This window comes from Xenopus laevis, chromosome 6S (assembly GCF_017654675.1).
Source record: "Xenopus laevis strain J_2021 chromosome 6S, Xenopus_laevis_v10.1, whole genome shotgun sequence".
NCBI lineage: Eukaryota > Metazoa > Chordata > Amphibia > Anura > Pipidae > Xenopus > Xenopus laevis.
This window is the reverse complement of record NC_054382.1, coordinates 13081425-13103039: the sequence shown is the minus strand read 5'-3', so window position 1 is coordinate 13103039 and position 21615 is coordinate 13081425. Positions and strand designations below refer to the sequence as shown.

Here is a 21615-nt window from a genome sequence, read left to right as displayed (position 1 = left end):
GATTGGTTGAATTTCGAGTTTATGGGAGTTTTAAAAAACTCCCATGAATTCGAAATTCGACCCTTGATAAATGTGCCTCTTATAGTTATTGCTACTACCCTACATAGACCCCCTCCCTCTCCAGCCTAGCTGCCCCCCGGGCAAATGCCCCTAAGTCTTTACTTACCCCTCCGTGCAGAAAATTGCTCCAACTGAGCATCAATTGGGGATCAATTTGGAGTTGTTTGCAGTCTTCCTGACATTCGAGTTTTTTTCGGGGGGAAAAAATGGAATCGAGTTTTTAAAACTCGAATCAAATTCAATAACAATTCAAATTGAGTTTTTGGGTCGATCCCATTCAATTTTTTTTTAAATAAATTTTGATTGGTCGAATTGCATTTCAATTTTAAAAAACTCCCATGAATTCGAAATTCAACCCTTGATAAATCTGCCCCTTATTGTTATTGCTACTTTTTATTACTAATCTTTTTATTCAGGCTTTTCCTATTCATAATGCAGTCTCTTATTCAAATCAGTGCATGGTTGCTAGGGGAATTTGGACCCTAGCAACCAGATTGCTGAAACTGGAGAGCTGCTGAATAAAAAGCAAAATAACTCGAAAACCAAAATGATAAAAAGCTTTATGTCTGAGTCAAGTCCTTTACTTTAGCATTTCATTTCTCCTCTCGAATTGAAAATGCAAAAAGTTTTGTTATGGTCAGAACTGTCAAATTCGACTAGGGAGTTATTCAAACTCAATTCGCCACCTAAAACCTGCTGAATTGTTGTTTAAGTCATATATTTTAATGTTTCCTGTTAGAATTTCTTCTTCAATATAAATATATATTGTTAAACATTGGTTTTCTTCTGGCTTTTTCCAACTTTCAATTGGGGGTCACTGGCCCCATCTTAAAACAAATGCTCTGTAAGGCTACACATTTATGAGCAGATTTATCAAGGGTCGAAGTGAAAATTTAAGGTTTTTTTACGGCTACAACTGTCAAATTCGCCTAGAGAACTATTGAAATTCGATTTCATTCATCCGAGTTTACAAGATTAGAATTTTTTTCTTAATAAACTTCGATTGGTCGAATTTCTAGTTTATGGGAGTTTTAAATAACTCACATGAATTTGAAATTCGACCCTTGATAAATCTGCCCATTAATGTATCAGTAACCGCAAAAATGAAATGTAAAAGTGTTTGGGTTATGGTTCCCTTTAAGAGCATGTAAATAGAATAAATTCCACTAGGGAATTATTAAAATTCGATTTGAGTTTTTGAAAAATTAGTGGAAGACGTCCTGGGATCAATTTGGAGTTGTTTGCAGTCTTCCTGACATTCAAATCTAATCGAGTTTTTAACATTTGAATTGAATTCGATTGGAGTTTGATTTGAGTTTTCGGGTCGATTTCATTCATCCGAGTTTACAAAATTAGATTAGATTTTTTTTTTTTAATAAATTTCGATTGGTCGAATTTCTAGTTTATGGGAGTTTTAAATAACTCACATCAATTCGAAATTTGGCTCTTGATAAATCTGCCCATTAATGTATCAGTAACCGCAATAGTTAAATGTAAAAGTTTTTGGGTTATGGTTCCCTTTAAGAGCATGTAAATAGAAGATGAATGTCTTTCCCTTTGAAAGATTTTAAATATTCATGCATTATACTTTTGAAAACTCAAATAATTACAGTTCTTTCCTCATTCCTCAGGTGTGTATTTTATCTGGGGTGGTTTATACAACATTCTTTTTATTGTGTGTGTGTGTGTGTGTGTGTGTGTATATATATATATATATATATATATATATATATATATATATATATATATATATATATAGAGTCAACTTATTTTAATCAGGTTTGCTTTGTCTTTGTATTTTTAGAAATCAATAATTACGTTTGGCGTGTCATCTCAGTCCAGGTCATTGAGTTACGGCTGACTAAGAGAATGTTGTCACGGTTTTATGCCAGGGGGAAAAAAAAAGTCTTCTCCCACCAAATTGTTAATTATTGTAATTTTATGGGAGATTATAGAGAAACACATATTTGGAAGGAGTGGGTGCGCAGGGAAGATGAAAGACTAGAATGAAACTTCTGATACAGAGGATTTGGCAGTCAATTAAAAGGAAACGATCACCATTTATTGACTTAGATTTTCACACACATGTAAAATCTTTAAAGGAGAACTAAAAATTTATTTATTGCACGAGGCTAAAGTTTCAGCTTGTCAATAGCAGAAATGATCCAGGACTTCAAACTTGTCACAGGGGGTCACCATCTTGGAAAGTGTCTGTGACACTCACATGCTCAGTGGGCTCTGATTGGCTGTTGAGAAGCTAAGCTTACGGCTCGTCACTAATTATCCAGCAGAAAATGAGGTTGGTCTGTAATATAAGCTGATGCTACAGGGCTGGTTATAAAACTCTGATGCTAATTGCACTGGTTTTTGTGCTGCCATGTAGTAATTATGTGTATTAATTACTAATCAGCCTTATAGTGTGACATTTCTATTCTATGTGTACTGTATATTGTGAGTGGGTCCCTAAGCTCAGTAAGTGACAGCAGCACAGAGCATGTGCAGTGAATCAGCAGAAAAGAAGATGGGGAGCTACTGGGGCATCTTTGGAGACACAGATCTTTACTGCTAAAGGGCTGTGGTTGCCTTGGGCTGGTACAGATGCCCAAAACATACTGTACAACATTTCTACCTACTTCTTTAGTTTCACTTTCCTTGTTCTTTAATTGCTGTATTCAAAATTGTGGACTGTCCTTCTTTAATCCAGTGAGCTGCACACTGTCCTCCAAGGGTAACAACACACACAAATGCTTTGGTGCTTTAAGCAGTACAAAAACACAGTTAAACTCTGGTACCAGTGGTGAAACTATAGAGGAAGCAGACTCCACAGTTGCTGGGGAGCCTAGGGCACAGGGACTGCAGGGTTTGCTTTGTCTGTAGTTTTAAAAAATACCTGTTTCCCTGCGGGTTGAAGTATGAGCCAGTCCCCGGTGAAGATTTTTTACAAACGGGGCCCAGCGCAGTCTAGGAATGCTGCATAGTGGTACTGTAGTGTGTTCTACCCCACAGCAATGCATGTGTTAAACAATATCATTTTTCCTGTGGGCCTTTACCCAGATGTAGGGTATGAGCCTAGCTGGTAAAAAAGGCCAAGGCCAGGCCCTATATTAAACATTTGCTTGCAATACACTTGCTGGTAAATGTGCCATTTTCATAGGTTTGCCCCTGGCCTGACAGCAATACTATTGCCCCCCTCTCCCAGTCCACACTGTGCCTTATGGTGACCATACACGGGCCGATAAAAGCTGCAGACAGACCAAGTCGGCAGCTAATTGGCCCGTGTATGGGGACCTCCAACGGGCTTCCCCAATCGATATCAGCCAGATGTCGATCGGACGGGACTAAAAATCCCGTCGGATCATGGACTGCATCTGTTCGTTGATGCGGTCTCGCGATCCGACCACCCGTTTACCCATCGTTATGATCCAGTCGTTGGGCCCTAGCCCTATATCGCCCCCCCCTCAAGGTGGGCATATCGGGGAGAGATCCGCTTGTTTGGCGACATCGCCAAACGAGTGGTTCTTTACGTGTATGACAACCTTTAGTTAAAAAGAAGCCCCTGAAAAAAACTTAAAACTTAAACTGCAGAGCAGGAGTTCCCGGGCACCATCTTCTGGACGTTTGCCTTCTTTCGGGTCTCTTCGCCGCCACAAAGCCTGTAGGAACATGTACTGTTTGGGCCTAGCCAGGAATCAGCATCTTCTGTGCATGTTCCCATTGGCGTTCAGAACCAAAAGACCACGAATGTCCAAAAGATGGCACCTGGGAACTCAGCTGAACTGCTCTGCATTTAGTCATGGGCTTGCTCCTGGCCTGCTCACTTCTGCCCTGGATCTTACCAAATTCCCTTCTCTGGCTTACCCTGGCATCATAAAACTGCTCCCCTACCCACCAAACCCAGATTTGTCCCTTATGGCCCCACATCTACTGTTTATGTCACCATCTCCATTTACATCGGAGCTGTTTTTTAACTACGAAAAGGCAGCAATAACCACACAGGCAGCCAGCCAGCCGGAAGGTCAGGGGGGACCAGGGAACAGGGGTGCCAGGATCACAGGGTCTGTTTCCTCTGTAGTTAAGAAAATCCCCCCCTAAGCCGCTGTCATGCCTACTCCAACATGATCAAACTGGTGGGCCGCTGAAAGGAGGGAGGGCCAAGTTGGAGCTGCAGTGTGCCGGGCCCCTCCAAAGTTTCTGTATGTGGGGAGGAGCAGCATGGTGTGTTACACCACTGAACTGCACCATATTGCATATTACATAGCGACACCTGTGTGTACAGAGCAGTGGCATTGCCTGTAGGGAAAGAGTATTTTTAGTTTTATTCGGTTTTGGTACTTAGGGATGGTTTTTAACTTTTTCACTTGGGAGTTCAAATGTGGTAGTGTCGCCAAATGGCCCGATCTTTCCCCGATATGCCCACCTTGCAGTCGGACTGAGGACCACATGAAAGAACCAATGTGGGATTTTTAAACCTGCCTGATCGACATCCAGGGTTGGATTGGGCTAGTGGGACACCATGTAGAAACCAGTGGTCCCCAGCCCTTGTGGGACCTGCCGACCCAGATCCACTTCCACCTGCCTCCCCGACCGGAAAAAGCAGGTATGCGGCAATCGGGGTGGCGGGCAGGTCACAGGAATTGCCCCTGAAATTGGAGGGGGGGGTCGGGCGCAGAGAGGGTGCGTGCGGGCCCCTAAGATGACAGCCCCAGTGGGGACCCCCAGTCCAACACTGTCAATATCTGCCCACTTTCAGCCAGATATCGTTAAGAGAAGGGCCCCATACACTGGGAATTCACAAAAGTGGAGCGAACCCATTTTTGGAGTAAAAGTGGTGGTAAACTAAAGTAAAATATGTTCTCCATATTCACAAACAGAAATCCGCCTAAATTCCGACTTAACCGCCACTTTTGATATTTTAGTGAAAGAAACAGTTTTCAGACACTTTTATGAATTTGTTTTTCAAACGACATATTTCTGATACAAATCCCTATATTATGCAAAATAGTATTTAGACCCTTATATCTTGTTACAGAAGTGGAATTACAGAAACATGTAGGCACATTTAGAAAACCCGGGTTATCCTGAAAAAATTATGTATAATATTCCTAGGTTAAATAAAGCCCCTCCCCAAAAAATACCAATTTGATGACTGACTGACAGGTTTAGTAAGATATAAAGACAAATTCAGAAAAAATGTCTGTAAAATGTTGTGCAAAAGATAAAATCTGAAAACTGTCTGTTTAAAAGACAAATTCACAAAAGTGGAGATAGAGGTTTTTGGATTTGGTGGGAAATCCGACACTTTTAGCGTAGGACTCCACAGGTGATTTGCGTGCGTTCCGACACGCTGCAACAAAACGTTCACAGCATATCGCATGCGACAGAAATAAGGTAAGTGAATGCTTTGTCGGATGGTGTTGCAGCGTTGATCCGACGCGACAAGACTGTCGGATGCAGACGCATTGGTTGGATTTGGAGTCCTACCCTTAACCTCCACTTTTATTTTGTCTCAATATCACCACTTTTGTGAATTCCCCCCAATGTGTCGGCAGCTTATATCGGCCGGTTTGTGAATCGGCAGAAGCTTCTGGAGAGCCCCAATGGGTTGTGGGCCCAGGTGCACCCCCTGAACTCCGTTAGTTCCGCCCCTGTGTATGTTCACGGTTGCAGAGCTCATATTACAATGAAATTTGTCTGCCTATTATGTAACCGTGTGTATGCTGGCAGTGAATAATTCTGCTGGAATGTATTAGTGGGTTGAGAAATACATTTATAGGAATGAGAGGATCTCCTCCTACATTGATGTTTTTGTTTCCAGGAATGTCAATGAAGAAACCTCTCTGGTTAGCAAACAAATGTATGTAAATGGTTGATGCATAAAAACACTCACTCCGAACACTTGTTTATTATCCTTTGTGTCTGCCACTATCCATAGGAGACCACTCTGTAGGGGCCATTAAATTAGGAGGTCCACATCTGGACTGCGGAACTAAATTATAGATTTGCAAATCTCCCGTGCATGACCACTGCTGATAACTAGGCGGATGTCACGGTCGGCACCCAACACCAGAACAAATGCCAAGCACCCTGGTCTCGGCTCGTGCTTCACCTGCAGTGTGACCGCCGTTGGCCTTGGGAGGAGCCCTCAGATACTTGGATGCCACCAGGACTTAACGAGAGGTGCAAGGCTAGAGGTTCTGGATAGGCAGAGGGACACGACTGTTAGCAAGAGTCTTTAGGCCGAGGGTCACGGTACAAAGCAGGAAACCAGAATCGTAGTCAGTACAGGCAGGGTTGAGGCAGGCAGAAGTCAATCGTAATCAGGCAGGCAAAGGTCAAAACCGGGTAATCAATCAGACAGGAGAGTTTGGCAGAAGGATAGTCGATATTCAGGCAAGGGTCAGATATAGAAGTCAGGATAATCGTATAGCCAGGCAGGGGTCAAAACCAGAATCAGAATCAAAACAGCTCGCAAAGCACCAGGAACAAGATCCTATCACGGCCATTGCGTCCTTTCGCGCGTCGGCGTAATCACGCCAGCGCGTCCATGTCAATAAAGGAAACGAGACGTGGATTTGTGCCGCCCTCGGCCCGGGCAATGCCACAATCCAGGCCTGGCCAGCACCGGCCAGACCCAGCACTCCAAGTAGCACAGCTGATTTTCAAAAGGAATCTATGTAAGGGAATGCAGACTGCGCTCCACATGGCAACTCTTTTTGTCCCTCTTTCAATTTCCAAAAAGTTGGGGAGTATGTTGCAGCTAGGGTTTCCACCTTTTACTAAAATTTGGTGGTGGGGGCCGGAACAAAAGGGCAGGCCGTGACAGAAAAAGTGGGCAGATTGTGATTTAAAAAAGGGCGGACTGTGGTGTAAAAGGGATGGAGCCACAACACGCGATGGCCAGAAGCAGGCAAAAAGGTAAATTTTGAGTGGATTGGGGCTGGGCTTTTGTTATGGCTATTACAGATTTAGTGGCAGCTACATTGCTGTTATATTTGTAAAACTGGCCCTGGCAGGTGTTTTACAAGGTGTCTACCTTTTCTAGAAAAAAAACATTTTAAGTTTCTTTTTAAAAGGTGGCAACCCTACTTCCTATTTATTTATATTTTTTCCCTATTAATAACATTATGATCAACCATCATTTTTACCAGCCAGGCCAGTAAAATTCCGGCAATAGGGTTGCTACCTGTCCGGTTTTGACCAGGTATTTTGAAGGGCTGCCCCGGGTCAAAACTCCCTGCCCAGTTTTCCAAATAAGGAAAACCGGGCAGGAATCCCTATACTTGACACGGCCATCACTGCCCCTCCCCCTGCCTGGTCTCCACTGGTTGGAAAGGTTGCAACCCAACTACAGCACAACTCTACATTGTGTTTAATTATTTGTTGGGGCTACTGTTCCATCAATAGCACTAATATCAAGCAGCATTTATCTGCCCATGAGGTAAAATATGGAGCAAGTGGTACCACAAGCCAAGTTTCTGTCTCATGTAAGAGAATGTAGATTGCTAGCTCAGTGGAACAGGAACTCATGTACACTTCCGTACACAAAAGAGAATTATATTCATTAGATGTTTTGTTATTGATTTGGGCTCGTCTGGCTACTCCCCGCCACACACAGAACACAGCACTGGACATAAGAATTTAAGACTCTCCCCCTTAATAAATAGACTCTTCCATTCCTAATCCATACTCCGTCCGGAATCGTTCATTGGGGTGTGGCTATGGGGGGGATACCGAGACAGGCGGGAAAATTCAAACAGATCCCCAGTCATAGAAATTATGACAAGAGCCATAGTCAAAGAGCCAATGAATAAAGCTCCACCCACTGCGTCACCTGTTGCTACGAGGGCTTAGCGGTGTGGGCGGAGATGTGCTGGAAGGATGGGAACCGTGCAGCAGCCAGACTCACTCAACACCGCCGGACTTCCCCGTGACGTCAGTAGCAGGTTCGCTGCGTCAGGATATCGCGCAGGCGCAGGGAGCTGCGTTCGACCCCCAACCCTCTTGACATCGGCCAATAGACTGAGGCGCTGGGCGGGATTTCCGGCGGGCGCAGGAAGTTAGATAGTGGCTACTCTCCACCCCCTTCTCCCGGGATAGAGTGCTCCCTATTTCCTGTGGGTGTCCCTCTGCCTGACTTGTTCTGTTCCCGGGCACCCGCTCCTGTTATCCCCCAACCCCCATCCCTGTGCGCGGGGCCTGCGTTGTTTTTCTCCTTCTTTCAACCTCCCGTTCTCGTCAAGTGGAATATCGCCCCCTCCTCTCCCGCCCTCCCCATCCGACACCCGCCAGCAGCCCGCATCTTGGCCTGCGGAGACAAGGGGAAGTGACACGAGAGAGGAGGCCGGGGACCCGAGAGGCACACGCACAGGTGAGAGCGCTACGAGCACGGGCTTCTGGCCTGTTCGACCCCGGAAGGCGGCTGCTTGTTCAGGAGCTCCTCTGCCTTCAGTATATTTCCCAGCATCCCCTGTCAGCTGCAGGACAGCCGGGGGTGGAGCTTAGTGTGACATCATTGTTTCTGTGGCTGCTGGGATTTGTAGTTAACCTGCTTAATACTTATCATCCCTTTATATAATTACCCCTTATCATTCTGGACCCCTTATATCAAAGCTGTCCATGTAGTGGCCAATCAGCTGCCTTGTTGCTGCTTCCTGGGCCTGATGATATCACAGTAGTAGTAGTAGGAGTGAGTGGAACCTATAGGCCCATAACTATATCCTGGGACCCCATGGCCTCCATTTGGACTGCCCTGTTTTATGTCCTATGCCCTGGGCAAAATCACAATGAGATCACAGCACGTTTCATTTATTGCTTTTGTTTAGCCTGAGCCAACACCTCCCCCTACATTGCAGGCACCTAGTATTTATCATAAACCTGCTTTCTCAGCCATAACCCCAGACATTCATTCAGTTTCTGATCTCCGCTTGCACATCTTGCCTTCAGCACCCTGAAACCAATGCTCCCTCTAAGGTGGGTGCCTGTGCCCGCACACACAACTTGTGGAACTGCATAAATAATAATAGATAAAACATAATAGAACACCTTGAAAGTCAGCCATGTGTCTCTGCATGGAGCTTTTTTTAATCGTGGGCGCAAAAAGAAAAAAAAAATTGTGAATACAGTCAAAAGGAAAATAGTATACTGTCTGAAACCCAGTGCTATATAAGGAAAACGATACCCCCCAAATGAATACTTGAGCAACAGATCGTTTATATTAAATGAAGTGACATATTAAACTTAAATATATATTTAAGTAAATATTGCCCTTTTACATCTCTTGCCTTGAACCACCATTTTGTGATGGTCTGTGTGCTGCCTCAGAGATCACCTGACCAGAAATACTGCAGCTCTAACTGTAACAGGAAGAAGTGTGGAAGCAAAAGGCACAACTGTCTGTTAATTGGCTCATGTGACCTTACATGTATGGTTTGTTTGTGTGCACTGTGAATTATACGATCCCAAGGAGCAGCCCTTATTTTTTAAAATGGCAATTTTCTATTTATGATTGCCGAATTGCACATTCTAGAGTCCTGCAGCGGGTCGGATACCCGCGGATTACCCGCAAAAACCCGCGTTACCCTGCGGGTAGAAGTTGCGTGTATAGACCCAGTTCTGGGGGTTGCGGGTCGGGCCGTGGGTCTTCTCAATAGAGATTTTTACTGATCACGCATACTTCCGATGATGTCTCTTCCGGTTTACAATGACAGTACTTCCTGATTCTTGATGGTCAGAGGGTCCGGGTTGCTGATAAGCTACTTGCGGGTTGGGTAGCGGGTCTAAGCGGGTTAAAATGCGGGTCCGGATTGCAGGTTGCGGGTGTAGGTTTGGTACGGGTTCCAAAAAATGGACCTACGCAGGACTGTAGCACATACTACTAAAAAGTAGTACACTATATATCTTTATAGAGACCTACATTGAAGGGTATCGTTTTCCTTTAAGGTGGTTTTAGAGGAGTTGGATACTGGCCAAGAGCCTTTTAAGCGCTCTTACTCACGAGCGCAGCTACAACCGCTCGTGAGTAAGAGCCCTAAAAGTCGGGTAGTGAGTAACCACGTAGAGGTGATTTTTTTTTTTTTTTTTTTTTTTTATAAAATGATGCTTTTGGGCCTTCAGCCATTAAAGAAGAACTAAACCCTAAAAATTAATGTTTAAAATTGTCATATTTTACATAGTCCACTTATTGCACCAGCCTAGAGTTTCAGCTTGTCAATAGCAGCAATGATCCAGGACTTCAAACTTGTCACAGGGGGTCACCATCTTGGAAAGTGTCTGTGCCACTCACATGCTCAGTGGGCTCTGAGAAGCTAAGCTTAGGGCTAATTATCCAGCAGAAAATGAGCTTCCCCTGTAATATAAGCTGATGCTACAGGTTTGCTGATTATTAAATTCTGATGCTAATTGCACTGGTTTCTGTGCTGCCATGTAGTAATTATGTGTATTAATTACTAATCAGCCTTATATTGTGACATTTCTATTCTATGTGTACTGTATATTGTGAGTGGGTCCCTAAGCTCAGTAAGTGACAGCAGCACAGAGCATGTGCAGTGAATCAGCAGAAAAGAAGATGGGGAGCTACTGGGGCATCTTTGGAGACACAGATCTTTACTGCTAAAGGGCTGTGGTTGCCTTCGGCTGGTACAGAAGCACATAACATAATGTACAACATTTCTAGCTACTTCTTTAGTTAGGCTTTAATTTTCCTTTAATTATCTGCAAATCCAGTTATTCATAAATCATGGCATTTGTTGATCAATAAGATTATTTGGTTCCAGAACTGGTGGAAGGGGTCCGGTTGGGATTCAGTGTAGAGGATATTATCTGTTTAAATTATCACCTGCATATTTTGATTTTACATGCGATTGTAAAGCATAGGAAGCAAAGCTGTCACCCTTAGTTTTGCCAAGCCATTATACATCAGCCTTTTTTATATTTTTAAACAGCATGTCCTGGCAATTTGCATGGCAGTACGTTATGCAGGGGCCATCATGGCTTCTCTTTCTGCTTTTAAAGTTTTATGGATATGCAAAAATACAGGTATGGGACCTGTTATCCAGAATGCTTGGGAACTGGGGTTGTATGAATAATGGATTTTTCTATAATTTGGATCTTCATACCTGAAGTTTACCAGAAAATCTTATAAATATTAAATAAACCCAATAGGCTGGTGTTGCTTCCAATAAGGATTAATTATATCTTAGTTGGGATCAAGAACAAGGTACTGTTTTATTATTACAGAGAAAAAGGAAATAATTAAAAAAAAAATGTTTATAATGGAGTCGCCTTTGCATAATTTGGAGCTTTCTGGATAACTGGGTTTTCCGGATAACTGATCCCATACCTGTACAACTGTATCTGAGATCATGTGCGTTTCGTCACTACTTATGTCACGGCTCTTTGTAATTGCAACTCTGTACTTCTTAAATTGCTGCTGTGATGACTGGAAAGAATGTGTTGAAAAAGAACTGACAAGATTGCTTACCTTGTGGATTTTATACTTCTCAGATAACCTGCCTAACGGGAAAAGGAAAGCCTGTCACTGGGAAATGCCAGTTAGTTAGGTACCCCCAATGATTTTTATGGCTTACTTCTTCCCCTCCGCCCCAGTTGACCCTCTTCTTTCTTAAAGGAATACTGTCATGGGAAAAATGTTTATTTTTTTCAAAACACATCAGTTAATAGTGCTGTTCCAGCAGAATTCTGCACTGAAATCCAGTTCTCAAAAGAGCAAACCATTTTTTTTTATATTTAATTTTGAAATCTGACATGGGGCTAGACATATTGTCAGTTTCCCAGCTGCCCCAAGTCATGTGACTTGTGCCTGTACTTAAGGATGGAACTACTTTCTGGCAGGCTGTTATTGTAACTGAATCAGTCTCAGTGGGACTTGGCTTTTACTATTTAGTGTTGTTTTTAGATCTTGTTTTAGGGAGCTGCTATCTGGTTACCTTCCCATTGTTCTCTTGTTAGGCTGCTGGAGGGGGGGGGAAGGGGAGGGGGTTGATATCACTCCAATTTGCAGTAAAGAGTGACTGAAGTTTATCAGAGCACAAGTCACATGACTGGGGGCAGCTGGGAAACTGACAATGTCTAGCCCCATGTCAGATTTCAAAATTGAATAAAAAAAAAAAATCTGTTGGCTCTTTTGAGAAATGGATTACAGTGCAGAATTCTGCTGGCGCAGCACTATTAACTGATGGGTTTTGAAGAAAAAAAAAACATGTTTTCCCATGGTTGTATCCCTTTAAAGGAGTTGAGTTTGATTTTGGTATGTTTAACTAATTGCTACCCCCCACTTACCTTGCACTCAAATATAACGTAACAAAATAACAAAAAATGTGTGAATTGTTTTTTTGTTTTTTTTTTAAAGGAACAGTTCAGTGTGAAAATAAAAACTGGTTAAATAGGCTGTGCAAAATAAAAAAAAATGTTTCTAATATAGTTAGTTAGCCAAAAATGTAATGTATACAGTAAAGGCTGGAGTGACTGGATGTCTAACATAATAGCCAGAACATTACTTCCTGCTTTTCAGCTCTCTAACTCTGTTAGTCAGCGACTTTAAGGGGGCCACATGGGACATAACTGTTCAGTGAGTTTGCAATTGATCCTCAGCATTCAGCTCAGATTCAAAAGCAACATATATGACCCATGTGCCCCCCCTCAAGTCACTGATTGGTCACTGCCTGGTAACCAATCAGTGGAAACCAAGAGAGCTGAAAAGCAGGAAGTAGTGTTCTGGCTATTATGTTACACATCCAGTCACTCCAGCCTTTATATATTACATTTTTGACAAAACAAACTATATCAGAAACATTTTTTATTTTGCACAGCCTATCTATTTACAGTTTTTATTTTTACACTGAACAATTCCTTTAATGTAACAAAATTCCATATCATGATAATCCATTATTTATCGAGCTATGCATGGTAATTGGTGTTGCCAGAAAGATTTAGTAAAGTTACTTGTAGTTTGGTTTCCCTAACGTTTGACTTTGTCCAGGTTTTGCAAAACGACAAAATCCTCAGTTAGTTTGTTTTAGAATGCTCCTCATGGCAGTTCAACAGCAGCGGATGACATCCAGGGCAATGTCTAATGTCTCTAAGAAAATAATACAGGTATTGGATTCGTTATCAGGAAACCCATTATACAGAAAGCTCATAATTATGGAAAAGCAGACTCCATTTTTTCCAGATATTTAAAAATGATTTCCCTTTTCCCTGTAATAATAAAACAGTAGCTTGTACTTGATCCCAACTAAGATATAATTAATCCTTATTGGAAGCAGGACCAGTATATTGGATTTATTTAATGTTCACATGATTTTCAAGAACATTTAAGACAGGGGTATCCAAAAAGTAGATGGGGATCCACCAGTAGACCTTTAGCTGGTGATCAATAGATCTCAAGACACTGTCAAACAGTTAGTCTAAATCACTCTCCTGTTTTATTCTTTTTATTCAGATATTTATTGTGTTAAGGTTACATAAGAAATAGTTGTTTTTTATTTTTTAAATGGAGTAATATCAATTCTCTTCTCCAAACTAAGATATAATTAATCCTTATTGGAAGCAAAACCAGCCTATTGGGTTTATTTATTGTTTACATGATTTTCTAGTAGACTTAAGGTATGAAGATTCAAATTACGGAAAGATCCATTATCCGGAAAACCCCAGGTCCTGAACATTCTGGATAACAGGTCCCATACCTATATATGCGTATAATATATAGTGAATAAAGTACCCCCTCTTGTAAAATATAAGGATATTATAAGTTACCGAGGAGTTTCATGACCATATAAAAGCACGAGGCCGAAGGCCGAGTGTTTTTATACAGGTCATGGAACTCCGAGGTAACTTATAATATTCTCATATTTTACAACTGGGGGTACTTTATTAATTATAATACACAAATTTTAGTGAGTCATGTGACAGAAATTACATCACTACTCACCGTTTATAACTGATGACATCACTACTCACCGTTTATAAGGATATAATTTACAAGATATTCATGGCTTTTGTGTATTATATCCGTATAATATTTAAGTAACATTTTCCATAAAACAGGATGCTAACAGTGATATTATGGATCTAGATCATAATAGGACAATCTCACTAAAAGTAGACCTCGCTTTAGTAAAGTATGGGCACTCCTGATTTAAGGTATGAAGATCCAAATTATAGAAAGATCCATTGTCCGGAAAGCCACCGGTCCCGAGCATTCTGGATAACAGGTCTCATACCTGTATCAAAGAGATTAATTTGTTGCTACCAGTATAAGCGCAGAGACACATGGTCAGATTCGCGAGAGATTTGTGGCCCGGTAACAAACATGCTGTTCTTCGGGCGACTAATCTCCCTGAACTGCCTTCCCACCGGCTAGAATGTAAACTGCCGGCGGGATGGCACTCGTTTTCCGGTCGCCTGTAGTTTTCTTGTGAGGCAACTTCTGGCGACTTCGGAAATAAAGCACTCCGGGTGCCATCCCGCCAGCGGGAAGGCAGTTTGGGAGATTGGTCGCCCCGAAGAAGAAGCGGAGGTTTGTCGTCGGGCAACTAATGTCCCCAAATCTGACAGTGTGTTTCTGCCCTAAAGGGTTATCCTTTGTTTACATACTGCAGAAGTGCCCTCCAGGGTGCTCACTGCCAGTTTAAAAACTGCCATCCAGAATGAGTTTGGAAGGTGGAAAATTGTCTGTGTACTGAGTATATATACTCCACCATCTTCAGGTATAATTCTCCTGTATGTAGTGTTGAGTGGATAGGTGACATTCTTAGCTTTATTTGCATGACATATGGTCTGAAGTTTCATTTCTCTGTTTGCTGATTCTGCATGGCCCAGTGCCGACTAATAAGCATGGAGTGGTGCCCCTCGTTTGCACATTTGTGTGCCGTTGGTTAAGTGTTTAATTGCTGCTTTGAGTCAGCAATTAATCTGGCTTGGTGTACAATATTTAACTCTTTCTATTCCTCGGCTGATTTCGTATTGTCAGGAGTTTGTTCTCCTGCAGCTGGATAGGTCAGTGTAGATGGGTGCTTTGGCCTCCCCCGCTACTGGACAAGGGATCTCTTGTGTAATGTTAGTACAGTGCACAGTCACCTCTAACCTATGTGTCTTCAATGGGCAGCAAATAAGATATAGCAATGTGCTTTCCTCCCCTTGTCAGGAGCACTCCTGCCTGTGTCAGCTTCTGCAGAACCTGCACTGCGTATGTTGCAGCTACTAAACTTCTCCAACTTCTGCTGCAGCTACTAAACCTCTCCAACTTCTGCTGCAGCTGCTAAACCTCTCCAACTTCTGCTGCAGCTGCTAAACCTCTCCAACTTCTGCTGCAGCTACTAAACCTCTCCAACTTCTGCTGCAGCTACTAAACCTCTCCAACTTCTGCTGCAGCTGCTAAACCTCTCCAACTTCTGCTGCAGCTGCTAAACCTCTCCAACTTCTGCTGCAGCTGCTAAACCTCTCCAACTTCTGCTGCAGCCGCTAAACCTCTCCAACTTCTGCTGCAGCCGCTAAACCTCTCCAACTTCTGCTGCAGCCGCTAAAACCTCTTCAACTTCTGCTGCAGCCGCTAAACCCTCCTCCAACTTCTGCAACTTCTGCTGCACCGCTAAACCTCTCCAACTTCTGCTGCAGCCGCCTAAACCCTCTCCAACTTCTGCTGCAGCCGCTAAACCTCTCCAACTTCTGCTGCAGCCGCTAAACCTCTCCAACTTCTGCTGCAGCCGCTAAACCTCTCCAACTTCTGCTGCAGCCGCTAAACCTCTCCAACTTCTGCTGCAGCCGCTAAACCTCTCCAACTTCTGCTGCAGCCGCTAAACCTCTCTCCAACTTCTGCTGCAGCGCTAACCTCTCCAACTTCTGCTGCAGCGGCTAAACCTCTCCAACTTCTGCTGCAGCCGCTAAACTCTCAACTTCTGCTGCAGCCGCTAAAACCTTCTCCAACTTCTGCTGCAGCCGCTAAACCTCTCCAATTCTGCTGCAGCCCGCTAACCTCTCCAACTTTCTGCTGCAGCGCTAAACCTCTCCAACTTCCTGCTGCAGCCGCTAAACTCTCCAACTTCTGCTGCAGCCGTAAACCTCTCCAACTTCTGCTGCAGCCGCCTAAACCTCTCAACTTCTGCTGCAGCCGCCTAAATCCTCTCCAACTTCTGCTGCCAGCCGCTCTCCCTAAACCTCTCCAACTTCTGCTGCAGCCGCTAAACCTCTCCAACTTCTGCTGCAGCCGCTAAACCTCTCCAACTTCTGCTGCAGCCGCTAAACCTCTCCAAATTCTGCTACCTTTTTATCACCCCTCCTTCCCAAGGGGCTGGCAGGGTCACATGGTTAATTTTTTTAAATTTTTACATATAAATGAAAATTTAGCTTGATAACATTTATCTTCCCCTTTGGCCATTAAATAAGGAACAGAGAATACTCTCCAGTTGTATTTTATAATTATTTCTGCATTAGACTTACTTATTGAACATAACCATCTTATTGCTCTATTTTATCTTTCCTGAACTTTTGAATTCCAAGCTTGAAAGCAAGTTTTAATTGCCTAAAAACTAAGTGTAGAGCCTCTTGTAGGCTGCCAGTCCACATAGGGGCTACCAAATAGCCAATCATACCCCTTATTTGGCACCCAAGGGACTTTTTCATGCTTGTGTTGCTCCCCAACTCTTTTTACATTTGAATGTGGCTCACGGGTTAAAAAGGTTGGGGACCTCTGATGTAGAGAGTGATATTCTCTCTCATTTTTTATTACTTATGGTTTTTGTATTTAGCTTTTTATTCAGCAGCTCTTCAATTTTCATTTTAAGCAATCTGGTTTCTACGGTGCAAATTCACCTAGCAACCATGCACTGATTTGAATAAGAAACTGGAATATGAATAGAAAGATCAGGAATATAAAGTAGCAATACATTTGTAGCCTTACAGAGCATTTGCCTTTTAGAAGGGAATCCGCGACACCCATTTGAAAGCTGCAAAGAGTCAGAAGAAAAAGGCAAATAACTATAAAGCTATAAAAAATAATGAAAACCAATTTTAAAGTTGCTTAGCATTGGCCATTCTATAACAAACTAAAAGTTGGCTTAAAGGTGAACCACCCCTTTAAGTAAATATTGCCCTTTTACATTTCTTGCTTTGAACCACCATTTTGTGATGGTCTCTGTGCTGCCTCAGAGATCACCTGACCAGAAATACTGCAGCGCTAACTATAACGGGAAGAAGTGTGGAAGCAAAAGACAGAACTCTGTCTTTTAATTGGCTCATGTGACTTAACATGTATGGTTTCCCCCCCCCAGCAGCCCACCAGCAATACAATGGGAAGGTAACCAGATAACTTCACAGTAGATCTAAGAACAGCACTCAATAGTAAAAAATCCAGGTCCCACTGCGACACATTCAGTTACATTGAGTAGGAGAAACAACAGCCTGCCAGAAAGCATTTCTCTCCTAAAGTGCTGGCTCTTTCTGAAAGCACATGACCAGGCAAAATGACCTGAGATACACCTACACACCAATATTACTACTAAAAAGAATACACTTGTTGGGTTAGGAATGACATTTTACATGGTAGAGTGAATTATTTGCAGTGTAATTTAGAAATTAAAACTACACCATAAAAATCATGACAGAATCACTTTATCAGTCAATGCAGTTTCACTCTCTGTTGTGGGATCATCTGGTTCCTTGGCCAACCAAAACAAAATCCATATGAGGACTGCATGTGGCCCTGCTCCAGTCTATTGATTCAGCTTGTGTCTTAGCTAGAATGCCTGGTTTCCTCAGAGTTTTTTGTTACATTTTTTAAGAAAATTGCTCAATAAACTGGCTAAGCCTGGCTCTTTGGCAATTGCACAATGACTGCCATGAACTAAGCTCTGCTCCACGCAAAGTATGAAGAAACGATCATGCCAGTTACCCAGTTAAAATCTGTTTCTATCCCCAAATTCGACATATAAAGGAGATTTATGAGTCAGATTAAAGGGAGGCATTTCGGCACCCTTCTGTTTTCTGACAAAGGCACCATTGTAAAAAAAAGGGCTTTGTGGAGAAGTGGAAGCATAATACGTTTTTTTTTTTATTCTCCATGTAATCATCTGCTGTTAATCTTGTGAACAGATCTGTTGATCCTTATAAACCTGTCTCCCTTACACATTCTTTACTTTCAAAGTAAAGGAAATTTGGTTTTAGTATTAAAGGAAAACTATAACCCCGAACAATGTAGGTCTCCATAAAAAAAGATATTTCATAAAACAGCTCATATGTAAAACCCTGCTTCATGTATAAATAAACCATTTTCAAAATAATATACTTTTCTAGTAGTATGTGCCATTGGGTAATCATAAATAGAAAATTGCCATTTTAAAAAATAAGGGCCGCCCCCTGGGATTGTAGGGTTCACGGTGCACACAAACAAACCAAACATGTTAGGTCACATGAGCCAATAAACAGATAGAGTTCTGTCATTTGCTTCCACACTTCTTCCTGTTGGGAAGTTGTAGTATTTCTGGTCAGGTGATCTCTGAGACAGCACACAGACCATCACAAAATGGTGGTTCAAGGCAAGAGATGTAAAAGGGCAAGATTTACTTAAAGGGATCCTGTCATCAGAAAACATGTTTTTTTCAAAACACATCAGTTAATAGTGCTACTCCAGCACTGAAATCCATTTCTCAAAAGAGCAAACAGATTTTTTTTTATATTCAATTTTGAAATCTGACATGAGGCTAGACATATTGTAAATTTCCCAGCTGCCCCAAGTCATGTGACTTGTGCTCTAATAAACTTCAATCACTCTTTACTGCTGTACTGCAAGTTGGAGTGATATCACCCCCCCAGCAGCCTAACAAAAGAACAATGGGAAGGTAACCAGATAACAGCTCCCTAACACAAGATAACAGCTGCCTGGTAGATCTAAGAACAGCACTCAATAGTAAAAACCCATGTCCCACTGAGACACATTGTTACATTGAGAAGGAAAAACAGCAGCCTGCCAGAAAGTATTTCTCTCCTGAAGTGCAGGCACAAGTCACATGACCAGGGGCAGCTGGGAAATTGACAAAATGTCTAGCCCCATGTCAGATTTCAAAATTGAATATAAAAAAATCTGTTTGCTCTTTTGAGAAATGGATTTCAGTGCAGAATTCTGCTGGAGCAGCACTATTAACTGATTCATTTTGAAAAAAAAATATTTTTCCCATGACAGTATCCCTTTAAATATATATTCCAGTTTGGTAAGATTCATTAATATGCAACTTAAAGGGGTTGTTCACCTTTGAGATAACTGTTAGTATGTTGTAAAGAGTGATATTCTGAGACACTTTTCAATTGGTTTTCATTTTTTATTATTGAAGGGTTTTGAGTTATTTAGCTTTTTATTAATCAGCTCTTCAATTTGCATCTTAAGCAGTCTGGTGACTAGGGTCCAAATTCCCCTAGCAACCATGCATTGCTTTGAATAAGAGACTGTAATTTGAATAGGAGAGAGAAGGATCAGTAATAAAAAGTAACAATACATGTGTAGCCTTACAGAGAATTTGTTTTTTAGAAGGGAGTCGGGGACGCCCATTTATAAGCTGCAGAAGAGTCAGAAGAAAAAAGCAAGTAACTAAAACTATAAAAAAAAATGAAAACCAATTGAAAAGTTGTATAATTCGCCGTTCTATACCATAATAAAAGTTACCTTAAAGGTGAACCACTCCTTTAATATGATATAAACGATCTGTTGCTTTAGTATTCATTTTGAGAGTATAGTTTTCCTTTAAAGGGACTTTGTGCTGCACACAAAAGTGTCAGATCAGGGGTTTTATATCGAAGGCCTTAGTTTTCTGTTATATGCAGAATGTTCCCCATTCATTACCGTGCAATACACCCGGCATATTCACTGCATCTTTCGATAAATGCTCAGTAAAATATTTATAGTAAAGGGCTCAACTTATGAACATGATTCCTCGAATTGAGAGTAAACCGTAATGATCTTACTTCGACTTGCACAGACTGTTTGCCAACCCCTCCCTCACCTTGTTCCATGTTGAACTGATGGGAATCTTTTTCCCTTCAAACTTATCTGAGATGATAAATTCAGTTGCCTCTGCAAAGCAAAATGTATTTTCTTGCTTCAACTTACTGAGTCGATTCTTAATCACGGAAATGTACTGCTATCGGTTTTACACCAGGGAACTCTCCAAGCGACACATGATCTTTAAAGGAATTGTTCAGTATAAAAATAAAAACTGGGTAAATGGATAGACTGTGCAGAATACAAAATGTATCTAATATAGTTAGTTAGCCAAAAATGTAATGTATAAAGGCTGGAGTGACTGGATGTGTAACATAATAGCCAGAACACTACTTCCTGCTTTTCAGCTCTCTTGGTTTCCACTGATTGGTTACCAGGCAGTAACCAATCAGTGACTTGAGGGGGGGGCACGGGTCATAACTGTTGCTTTTGAATCTGAGCTGAATGCGGAGGATCAATTGCAAACTCACTGAACAGTTATGTCCCATGTGACACTGCTTCAAGTCGCTGACTAACTCAGAGTTAGAGAGCTGAAAAGCAAAAGTAAATGACTCTGATCTTGCATACAATGTAGGTACAGCTAAACAATGGCGGTAATTACAACAAAGCTTTATGTTTGCCATGTCTTCTTGCTGGACTAGAAAGTCTGCCCACATTCTTTTGGACGTGGTTTAATGTTGTAGCCAGCGTTCAGATAAAGGGTTCAATGTGTATTTAGCCCCTGTGCTCATGTTTTATCCGCTATTGAACTGTGCTCCCCACAGTTGCATCTATGTAAAGAATATCTACTACAGACACTATACATGTGAGTGGGTCAGTCCCATGATCTGAGAGCCACTGAATTGTAACATTATGTTATTACTGCCAATGATACATGTGATGTTAAAGGGATACTGTCATGGGATAACATGTTAATAGTGCTGCTCCAGCAGAATTCTGCACTGAAATCCAATTCTCAAAAGAGCAAACAGATTTTTTTATATTCAATTTTGAAATCTGACATGGGGCTAGACAATGTTAGTTTCCCAGCTGCCCCCAGTCATGTGACTTGTGCCTGCACCTAAGGGTAAGGCCACACGAGGAGATTTGTGGAGGTTTTGTTGCCTGGCGACTAATCGCCACGTCTTTTGTGCGGCTATCTCCCCGAACTGCCTCTACGTTTTTCCCCATAGGCTACAGCGCAAATTTGCCGGCGCCAATGCACATGCGGCGATGCGTTTTCAATCGTCGCCCAAAGTTGCCTCGCAGAAAAGTAGTTCTCGTCGTGTGGCCTTACCCTTAGGATGGAACTACTTTCTGGCAGGCTGTTATCTCTCCTACTTAATATCTAACTGAATCAGTCTCAGTGGGACTTTGCTTTTACTATTGAGTGTTGTAGATCTACCAGGGAGCTGTTATCTTGTGTCAGGGAGCTGCTATCTGGTTACCTTCCCATTGTTGTTAGGATGCTGGGGGGGGGGTGTATCACTCCAACATGCAGTACAGTAGTAAAGAGTGACTGAAGTTTATCAGAGCACTTCTTGATCCCAACTAAAAACCAGGTGTACTGC

General features: G+C 42.1%; 1 protein-coding gene across 1 annotated transcript in view; it reads left to right on the top strand.

The window, feature by feature from the left end:
- Positions 1–7809: 7809 nt before the first annotated feature.
- Positions 7810–21615, top strand: part of larp4b.S (La ribonucleoprotein domain family member 4B S homeolog) — a 55339-nt gene continuing 41533 nt past the window's right edge. Inside the window, exon 1 of the mRNA XM_018269044.2 lies at positions 7810–8428. The gene's annotated coding sequence lies outside the window, so the exon portion shown is untranslated. The remainder of the gene's footprint in view (positions 8429–21615) is intronic.